Raw genomic sequence first — 9,248 nt, forward strand, 5'->3', positions numbered from 1 at the left:
CAAGGGAGCGCGAGCTTTTCTTTCATCAGGTCACACACACTGACATCCATTCAACATGTTCACCACTGAAAAAAACACTTGCATAACTCGAGACAAAGTCTTGATCTTCTTGTATTTCTTGTATTATATGTCTTTATACCGTCAAGAAATCAAACCTCATAACTCTGACACTCTGTAAGATCATACTCTATACTTACACATTTGAGCATGAACTTAAAGCCAGTGTGACTGAGGAAATTATTAATTTGTGGAAAGAAAAAGGCACATTCTGTCATTTTAAAAAGAAATGTTCAATAATGAGGCTCTGCAAAACATGACTGATGCAGGGGAACATTGTTCCTTCCCCACCACCCTCTCAGTGACCTTTGAACCTTAACCCTATAGGACACAAAGGTCAATGTCCCACCATAGTTGTCAGATGGTTAGATCAGAGACTGACGTCTGCTGTGTCTGAAAACCGTGGGATCTATAAGCATTCATCCAACAAGTGAGTTTCAGAACTTGATTTAGTGTAATAAACTGCACCTCATGTCATTTAGAGCTCTGTGGCGCCATCTAGTGTTTCTACAGTGCATCAGTAAGGAAGGTGATACCAAAAACACATACTGCATGTACGGAAGTCTGTTTTATAAGATATGGTTAAATTTCAATGTAATTCTTCTCAAAGCATATTTAATAAGGATGATGGTAATCTATGGTTACTTTACTGAGCAGAGCCACAGGTCCAGGGGTTAAAAGTATTAGGGAGCCGCCCAGGCCTCCGCCTGCAAAATGTCTCTAAAATTAAGAAGTAACTTATCACCCAGAAAGAGAATTTAAATGATGACACAGAAATGCAAGGAAACTGCAAGGGGACACAAAATGACAACAAAGAGACAAAATAGACAAAGAATGACATAATATGACCCCAGAGAGACACAAATGAACTATAAACAGACACAAAATGACCCCAAAGAGACACAAAATAACTATAAATATCTAATATTATAAACAATATTATATTAATAATTATTCATTTTTGTGTTTTTTTTCGAGCTTAAAACATAGTGGCATCATGACAAAAACCTGGCATTTAAAGGGTTAAAATTCTTAAAATTAATGAATATTTGATGATCATGAATAGGACTGATGGCTGGTTACAAAAATCAACTCAGTGAAAGTAGAAAATAATATTAATGCATAATATTTTTTTTTTAAAGCTTGATTTTGATTAGCGCATTTTGTGCACAGAGCAATACAAGTGTGTGTAATATTAAAGCAGGCCCCAAGGGGTTAGATGGATGTTTTGGGTTTTTACCCCCTGAACCCCATCCTGCTGATGAGTTAGAAAAAAAAAAATCAGCAAAATTACACCACTTATCATTTTCAGAACTGTAAATTATGTTTGGAAGGTATGTTTTCTTTAAAACTCTGATAAAACACAAATAATACACTCATTTAAAGTTGAATATTCCTCTCCTAAACCATAATGATATAATAATAATAATAATAATAATAATAATAATAATAATAATAATAATAATAATAATAATAATAATAAAAAACATGACAATGACATGCCTCCCTTTTTGGATTACCCCCCTCATAAATAACGAACAGTCCCTAAGTTCTCTCGTAACGTCTATCCGCACATGCGCAGACTGCCGCCGACCCTCTGACACCGGTAGTGACGCGAAAATGGCGTCCTCCGCTGCCCGGCTCACCACACGCTGGTTATCAGCATCCGTTTCTTCTGCCCACCGCAGCGGCCGGTTTTCTGACTCTCTCCGCCGGACATGCAGCCGTCTGTTCGGCCGCGGTGCCGCAGACACACCGGGGAGGGACGGCGGTCAGCTCGAGCGCCTGGTCTCACGGAAATGTCGTGACATTGAGAGGACTGACAGGTGAGACAGCTAACTGTTAGCATAACATCACGACAGTGTCTCACTTCAGCAGCTGTCTGTCTCTGTCCATCATCATCATCATCATCATCATCATCATCATCATCAACAGTGTGTGTAAATGTGCAGGAACCTCCTCGTACAAACGCTGTGATGTGCAGTATGAGAGAGTTCAGCCAGCTAAAGGCTAACATAGTCCTCTAAAGCTAGTTAGCATCGCTACAAGTATGATGTAACATAGAGACAGTGCGCACCACCATCACCACCATACTGCACCCGCATAATAATGGTACCAATACTACAGTGTAAAAATAATCATTTACAAATTAAAGATCTGCATTCAAAATCTTACTAAAGAAGAAAAAATACTGACAAAATGTTCTTAAAGTACCAACAGTAAAAGTAGTCATTTTGCATAATGGTCCGTTTGTTGATGCATTTGTGTACATGACTTGTACATAACTAGTGTTGCAGCTGGTAAAGCGGGGCTGATTTTAATTAATTACTTCATATAGTACTGTACTGCTACCTGAATCCACAATAATACACGTGACTATATTATCTAACTCTGCAAATTAACAAGTAGCTAGAACTAATAACTTTATACTTTCTATATATATAAATAGATAGTAGGCTATGAAATGCTGTCAAATAAATAACGATTTTATTGAGTACTTGATCATTAATTTTACTGATTAATTGATTAAAGAAAGGGCTTACATTCTGCAACCCTAATATAGATATATATATATATATATATATATGTGTATATATATATATATATATATATATACACATATACACATGTTTACATCTACAAAGTAACAAGTAACTTCAAATAACAAAGAAATGATACTTGCCACATTCACGTTAATTTTAAGGCATTTTTCATGTAGGGCTGTTGTGTTAAGTGGAGTAGAACTCAGTTGTAATAAATTATTTGAAAAGCACTGTACTCATGCACAGCCAAAAAAAACATGTACGGCACGTGCTGGACTATAGGAAGTTCTGCACACTGCAGCTCCACAAGTGACTTGTGGATGTGTCAAGAAATTGCACATTTTTGTACATTTTTCATGATGTTGACATGTAAATTATTTGAGCAATTGATTAATTTTAGTGTGCTGTGATTCTTCACTGGGTATATAGCAATGTGCAACATTTCAGTGTAAAAGCATTGTTTGTGAGAGACATTTTAATTAACATGTAGTCCGCTGATAGGTGTACAGGCAGGAACTTTGAAGCAATTTTCTGTTTTTTTGCTGACATGTTATGATCGTTTCATTAATGATGTGTGCACCATGTTGATGTTTAACAGCTAGCTTTAATGATTCTTTTACTTTGACTATACATGAAAAACTCCTTGTTTTGAAGTACTGCATCAGCATCTAAACCTACAGTAGTAGTAGATTAAATTCTCCTTTTTCTGGATCCTTTTCTCTGCAGGCTTGAGATGTCCTCATGGCATCACCTGCCGCTCTTTTCACACCAGCAGCAGGTCGGCAAACAAGCAGGACTTCTATGAAGTCTTGGGTGTCTCTCGCACCGCGACACAGAAAGACATCAAGAAGGCGTACTACCAGGTCAGAGAAACACTTCGCTTTTGCAATCTGTTGTTGTACACTTTACTTCAGTTTCTTTATAGGGTCTTATTACAAACAGTAAAGAGAGTCAGTACAACATGGGATGTGAGAATATCTGCAGAGCTGCGATGCTTGATTGTCAGGAAATCTTTAGGAAGAGGTTTGAATCTGATGCTTTTTCATTCTCAGACCTAATTTTTTCATATTTCTTTGTGTTTCTCGCCAGTTGGCAAAGAAATACCATCCAGACACCAACCCAGATGACCCAGAGGCCAAAGAGAAGTTTGCCAAGCTGGCTGAAGCCTATGAGGTACAAAAACCAAGCACATAAAAGTGTCAGATAATTTAATTCCATTTCCAGTGATGTAAAAATTCAGGAGAATTAGTCATTAATGACGAGCGGTATCAAATTCAGTTGTTTTTGTGCGAAGGTGCTGAGTGACGAGGTGAAGAGGAAGCAGTATGACACATACGGAGCGGCGGGCTTTGACCCGAGCCGTGCTGGGGCAGCAGGCCAGCAGTACTACAGGGCCGGGGGGAGCAATATAAACCCCGAGGAGCTCTTCAGGAAGATCTTTGGAGAGTTTACAGGAGGAATGGGCTTCGGAGACATTCACAACATGTTTGAACAAAGACCCGAGGTCAGGACTCCCATCATGTAGCATGAACATGTTTTGATACCTGACATTGTTCTGCTTTTTTATATTGCTATTTAAACCTTTTTGTCATTATTTAAGTTGAGAAATAGTTAAATATACATGCTTTAAATGTAACAGATAATCTATGTGTGAAAATCCTCGGTTTCATTGTAATGAAGTACATCAATTCTTTTTGTCTTTCCAGTTTGTGATGGAGCTTACGTTTTCAGAGGCAGCGAAGGGTGCGAATAAGGAGCTGACTGTGAACATTGACGACACCTGCCCGAGGTGTGACGGCAAAGGCAACGAGCCGGGCACCAAAGTGTCTCACTGTCAATATTGCAACGGCACCGGCATGGTGAGTTTCACGCTGAAAGCTGGTAGCAGGGTAGTTAACCAGACCCTTTCACTTCAGGTTCTAACATTTCTATCATTTGGTTTTAAGGATTTCACCACACAGCTTCACTGTGCTGTAATTCAGCCACTGACTCAGTACTTCTAACCACACACTCTAGTTTTAATATACGCAGCAGTCTGAGACGGCTTCATGCAGGCTCGCACCTCAGCTGTGTGTCACGATGGTAACCACGACCTCAAGTGTTTACGCTTTAAGTCTACTTTTTTTTTTTTTTTTTTTTTTTTTTTAACAATACAAGCGTAAAACACAAAATTGATGCTCAATAAAACGCTACTACTTTACTACATCAGTGCAGTTTACAGTGCTTCCTCTGAGACGCACGCGATGCCCTGGAGACTGACTGAAAGGCTGCAGGTTGTAGGGACGAGATTTGAAGAGGAGAGGGGAAAAGGAAGGTGTTTTATTTTGTGTGGTGTGTAAAATGTTTTGAATAATTAACAAAATATTCTAAATGAATAACAGTTTTGACATCGAGAGGTTTGGACTTTATTTTTACTCTGAAATTATATTTTATATTATATTGAAATTTTATTTTTTTATTTATATTTTTTTATTTTAGTATTTAAAGAGAGAGAAGTTGAGAGAAGTTGTGCCAAACCAAATATCCAGTGAGCTCATTTAAAAAAGAATTAAAAAGGGAGCACATCTCAAGTCTTCAAGTCAAGGAGAAGAAAATACTCACATTTCAATTATTTTTTTTTGTTCACATCACTTTTTCCAAAAGCTTATGTGTTTTGGCACAAATTTATTAGAGCATTCGCAAATGCTTCGGACTTGAGATGTGCTACCTTTTTTTTTTTTTGGAATGATATTTTTATTTTTACAGAGTGAACTACTGGAAAAAAGCTACCGTTAGCTGCCAGAACAGGTTCAGCTGTGAATAGCGGCCAACCCTCGCCACCAAATATCATATCAGTGTGTGTGTCGCCCCCTGCAGGAGTCAGTGAACACAGGTCCTTTCATGATGCGTACCACCTGTCGACGCTGCGGCGGAAGGGTCAATTATTAATACGATCTGCGCAGTGTGCCGAGGTTCAGGACAGACCAAGAAGAGGCAGACGGTCACTGTACCAGTACCTGCTGGTGGGTTTAGCACCGCAAATGAACATATCAGTTATTTGTGTTAAATAGTGAATTTATGCAAACCTGGTTTCACTGCTGTTAACTTGCATTTGCAGAATGTTAAATGATTACAAACACATGTTGGCAAAACTTAAATCTTTTGTGATTTTCTCTAAGGAGTGGAAAACGGTCAGACTGTCCGTATGTCAGTAGGGACAAGAGAAATCCTCATTACATTCAGGGTGAGTATTATTTGTTTTTAAAGTGTTTATTAATTATTGATGTATGAAGCAACATATTGTAGTTTGATGTGTTACATGTGAATTGTCTGCGTGCAGGTGCAGAGAAGCCCGGTCTTCAGGCGCAACGGAGTGGACATCCACTCAGACGTGTTTATATCTGTAGCTCAGGCCATCCTGGGGGGCACAGCCACCGCACACAGGGCCTCCATCAAACCATCAGTATATTGGTGAGGGAGAACGAAGGCTGCCTTTTGTCAGAGTTAAAATACTTTGAGACTGTTCTTCCTAACTAGAATACATCTCAAACTAATATTTCTTTATTTTGAAGAGTCACAGTTTTATATATATAGCACATATATATAAAACTGTATATATATATATATATATATATATACATACACACACACATATATATATATATATATATATATATATATATATATACATATACACATATATAAACACATATATATATATATATATATATATATATATATATATATATATATATATATATATATATATATATAAATATATATATGCTGAATTGGGACCAGATTCCTTTAAATTTACTTTCTGAGGTGTAAAGCAACAGAGCGAATTTAATCAATTACTGTACTTACCTGCAGTTTTGAAGTACTGGCACTTCTATTTATCATTTTATCAGATATTTCTGTTGTCCGTTCTCTGTCTCAAACTCATCTGTGTTTTCAGATTCCCTCCAGCTGTCAGGCTGATCAGGTGATCCGGCTGCAGGGGAAAGGCATTCGGAGGATGAACAGCTACAGCTATGGAGATCACTACGTTCACATCAAGATCAGAGTGCCAAAGTAAGAGCTGCAGAGATGCATGTTTGCCAGACTGCTCAGTGAGCCTAGTCTAGTCTAGTTCCAATTTCAGTTATTGCAGTAACTAAATTACTATTTGTAATTTAAATCAAAACTTTTTTATTGTAAATTTTAAAAAAAACATTTAATATTAATAAATTTAATATTTGAGGTTAAATTATTACAAAATTTATGACTTTATCGGCCATGTTATGGTGCATTTCTAAATTGTCTAGTGTTTTTTTCAAATGTTTTCATCTTTTCCATCATTTTAATTTATATAACATATACAGCTCTTTTCACTTTGAAATATACATATTATATATCTTTTATTTTTTTTTACAACTTTTGTATTTTTAGTGTTTTTCCCCCGTCCCTGTATGTAAAAACCAACGTGGTAATAAATCTGTTTGTTTCCTGTTGTCCTATGAGTGCCAAAGGTAACAGTCACACATGATTCAGTCTGCATCATTAAATTGTGTTTTTGGTCTCTTTCCTGCAGAAAGTTGACTCGCAGGCAGCGCTCTCTGTTGCTGAGTTATGCCGAAGAGGAGACGGATGTTCAGGGGACAGTCAACGGTGTCGAGCCTTCTGCAGGTCAGAGTTCAGCTTCAATATTGAGTGAAAACATCACAATAGTCTAGTGATGAGACAGACAGGAGCAGATAGCTTTGTCAGCTGATTCAGTGTGTGTTTGTGTCCAGGAGGGGGCAGCAGCACCAAGTCCACCAGCAGCTCAGAGGAGGGACAGGACAAACAGCAGCAGAAGGAAGAGGGAGGCTTCTTCTCTAAGCTTAAGAAAATGTTTAGCTGACACTCAGGCTGCAGGTGGGAGCTTCAAACAGTCACACAACCTCCGACTTTGTCCTCTAACATTCAGCAGCATTGTACAAACGGTAGATCCAGTGTACCATCTCTGCAGGTACATCTCAAGTTCAATCAGTTTACTTATTAGCAAATTTTGCAAGTCATCGAGGGCTCTGAGGCTGCCTCTGATGACACCAAGGTTAGGCACTTGTAATCTTTGCAGTTTTATTGTGTATGAAGGGATTTATATTCTTCAGTATTATTTAAATGTTTTCATTTTATTCTGTTGGAGAAAAAGACATTAAATTAGACTTTTTTCAGGCCAGAAACACACCTTAAAATAAAAGGACTTGGTGTATCTTCAACATCATTATATTCCTGACAATGAGGAAATGCTCTGAAACTGCCAAAAATGTCGGAAAAAAACAATATAACAGACTTGTTTATGGGATATATACATGTCTTAGAGTAGGTGGGGTTCACTTAGGGGAACTGGACTCTTGGTCTAAGTATTTTTGAAATGCCGTCTCTGGCCCTGACTCCCTTTGAGAATCAGCTCCACTTTTATGTCAAACTGAAACTTCCTGTCTTTCCTCTCCAGGTAGAAAACCACAGTAAACACGGTAAAGGAAGAGAGGAAACCCACCGACAGGCCTCCGTGCTGTCTCCTCCTGCTTTGGGGATTGAGCAGGGAGGAGGAAGAGAGAGGCGGAGTGGTATTTGTGTTGACACAGTCACACATTGTTTAAGCTGCGGTTGGCAAACAGGCCACGCAGACGCCAGGTCCACCCACACACCCACCGGCCCGTCACCGCAGACAGGTGCGGAGCCGAGAAACTCAAGAGCTCACTGGAAGAGAAACACGATGGCGACTACAGAGGACTATTGTGGCTCAAGTCTCATCCCTGCGTACTTTGAAGCTGTGCTGCTCAGTGAGTCACAAAGTGCTCTGCAGACAGAAATTCTCTGTCCAATAAAACCAACTAAGATGAAGAATTAAAGGTCAACCTAAATCATAACAACTTGCGTGTATCACCGACATTTTGACGACACTTTTCCGAGGTGCGGTTGAAATGTTTGCGAGTTTCCTTTGCAGTCGCCCTCTTGTCTAAATAGGACACTGCTATGACAGGCACCTAATTTTGAAGGGAAACTTCATCCCTAAAATGACCATTTGTGTATCAGTTACTCAGCTCATGCTGTATTGAATTTATGAAGAAAACTTTGTTTTTCCTGCATGCCTCCACAGTAAAAAAAGAAACGGAGAGAATTTGTGATGAAATGAAGTCATAAGCAAAGTCAAAGCTGAAGTCAAAACTTTATCAAAACATCTCTTAACAAGCTCTCAAAAAACTTGTGCATTATTATCCAAGTCTCATATATCCATATTTATGCTCAGTATTCCCCAAACTGAAAGCTCCTTCTGATCTGGAACTAATCAAAATGTTTAACTTTCATGCTCTCTTCACAGCCAGACTCCATTTATAAAAACAGTCATTTTTACTTCACTTAACACAGGAGCTGCTGATCTACTACTGCCTCAATCAGTTAGCGTGCTTGTGTTTTTGAGTGACTTTGGTGTTTGAAGGGTTAGTTCAGATTCACCAAAGTCTCACAACAGCACAAAGACACTAACTGATTGAGGTAGCGGCAGACCAGCAGCTCCTGAGTTCAATGTGGTTAAATGACTGATTTTGTCAGTGGAGTCTGGCTTTAAAGGGAACATAAATACATTTCACTTTGTGTTCAGTTCCTCTTCAGAAAGGGCTGTATGTTTGGGAAGTACTGAGC

The 9,248-nt window shown here is 38.5% G+C and overlaps 1 pseudogene; it reads left to right on the plus strand.

Moving 5' to 3' along the window:
- The first annotated feature begins 1,666 nt into the window (after nucleotides 1–1,666).
- Nucleotides 1,667–7,480, plus strand: LOC121942192 (annotated as a pseudogene).
- Nucleotides 7,481–9,248: the final 1,768 nt, after the last annotated feature.

The sequence above is a fragment of the Plectropomus leopardus genome, chromosome 4 (assembly GCF_008729295.1).
Source record: "Plectropomus leopardus isolate mb chromosome 4, YSFRI_Pleo_2.0, whole genome shotgun sequence".
NCBI lineage: Eukaryota > Metazoa > Chordata > Actinopteri > Perciformes > Serranidae > Plectropomus > Plectropomus leopardus.